The 1489-nt window shown below is 39.1% G+C and overlaps 1 protein-coding gene across 1 annotated transcript in view; it reads right to left on the reverse strand.

The window, feature by feature from the left end:
* The window catches only part of lgr5 (leucine-rich repeat containing G protein-coupled receptor 5), a 68942-nt gene that overhangs the window by 46994 nt on the left and 20459 nt on the right, over nt 1-1489 (reverse strand). The gene's annotated exons all lie outside the window — the stretch shown is intronic.

Consider the following 1489-nt stretch of genomic DNA (forward strand, 5'->3'; position numbering starts at 1 on the left):
AATCTATAAATGTGATTTTATATATCTATGCTCATAATAATTGTAAAACTATGTGTTTTTAATCTACATGGATTGTTGCACCACAAATTGTCCAATTGTTCAGGTCATGCATCCAATATTTTGTCAGGAGAGCGAAAGCAGAGATGTAAGAGAAAGTGGAGGAAACAAACACAGAATAACAACTAGAAAACACGCTGAACTCTGTTATATTACAAAATACTGGCATCCCCTCCACTTCTAAAATCAAAATTTCATCCATGCAAAAGAACAAATTATGAGCAGATGTGGAAGCAGCTGTTTTCAACACAACAGGTTTCAAGTTTGAGACAAATGTTAGAAACAATGAAGGACTCTTGAAGAACAGAAACAGTGAATCCATAAAAAGTTCCTAAAATCACCACCAACATATTTATATATTGAACTACAATTCAAAAGATGAATTAAAGGAAGAAAATGAGTCAAAAGCTGAAAAACGAAAACAAAACACGTGAAAAATAAACAACAAAACACCCCTTTAGACCAGGCTTCGGGTTATGAAGATAGAATCTGATCATAATAATATAACAGCAATAGATAAAATGAGGTAACAGGATTATAAAGCTATAAACAAGCAGAACAATCGGCGATAACGGAACGCCATTAGCAGGATAAACAAAACAGAAAGAAAGGAGGAAGATGTTGTGAAATCGACGGTGAGGAGCCGTTTTTTCCTGCTGGAGATCGGGCCCCTCTTTATCAGAGCACCACCCCAGCTGCCAGCATTACACTACAATCATGACATCCCTGCATGTCAGGAATCTGATGTGACTTCATCTTTATTTCCCTTTTTTCTAAAAGGCTGAGATCATCCAGAAACAGGAGCGCCCTTTTCTCTTCCACACTGTTATTGTTTGTGTTCAGCCATGACGCTCTTCCTCCTTTCTTTCCCTTATCGGAATCGTCTTCTTTCTATCCTCACTGATAATAATCGGCAGGTAGCTTCTCTGCACTGGAGAGGACTCGGGTCTGAAAGGGACTCAGAGACAGGCTGCCTCTGTCTCAAACGCTCCGAGGGCGTGTCTTCCTGTTGAATATACTGGTTGTTAAGGAACTTTCTCAACGCTCCATAAAGGCTGTTAATGTGTGCGAGCTTTACAACACCGTCCACAGGTAGAGCGCTGGCACACAGAGAGGGTTTGTTTGGCTCTGAAAGGCTGACACAGTTAAGGCTGATTGGATTTTACTGTTGCTCAAAACAACCAGCAGATTTCTTTCATTCATTCATTCATTCATTGGCCTGTAGTCATAAATATGTGGTTATATAGGCTGTGAGGGCAAGTTTCCAGACAGTGAGCTGTTCATTAAGCCAGAATGAGACTTCTGTGATTTCTGCTCACATACATTCTGGATTTTAACATAAATATTTACCATTATGACCACAAACGTTCAACAAATGGTCTTATTCAGGATTTATGATTATAATAATAACCCAGGATTATGAATGGGGGAC

Source organism: Cyprinodon variegatus, unplaced genomic scaffold, assembly GCF_000732505.1.
Source record: "Cyprinodon variegatus isolate N-32 unplaced genomic scaffold, C_variegatus-1.0 Scaffold237, whole genome shotgun sequence".
NCBI classification, from domain to species: domain Eukaryota; kingdom Metazoa; phylum Chordata; class Actinopteri; order Cyprinodontiformes; family Cyprinodontidae; genus Cyprinodon; species Cyprinodon variegatus.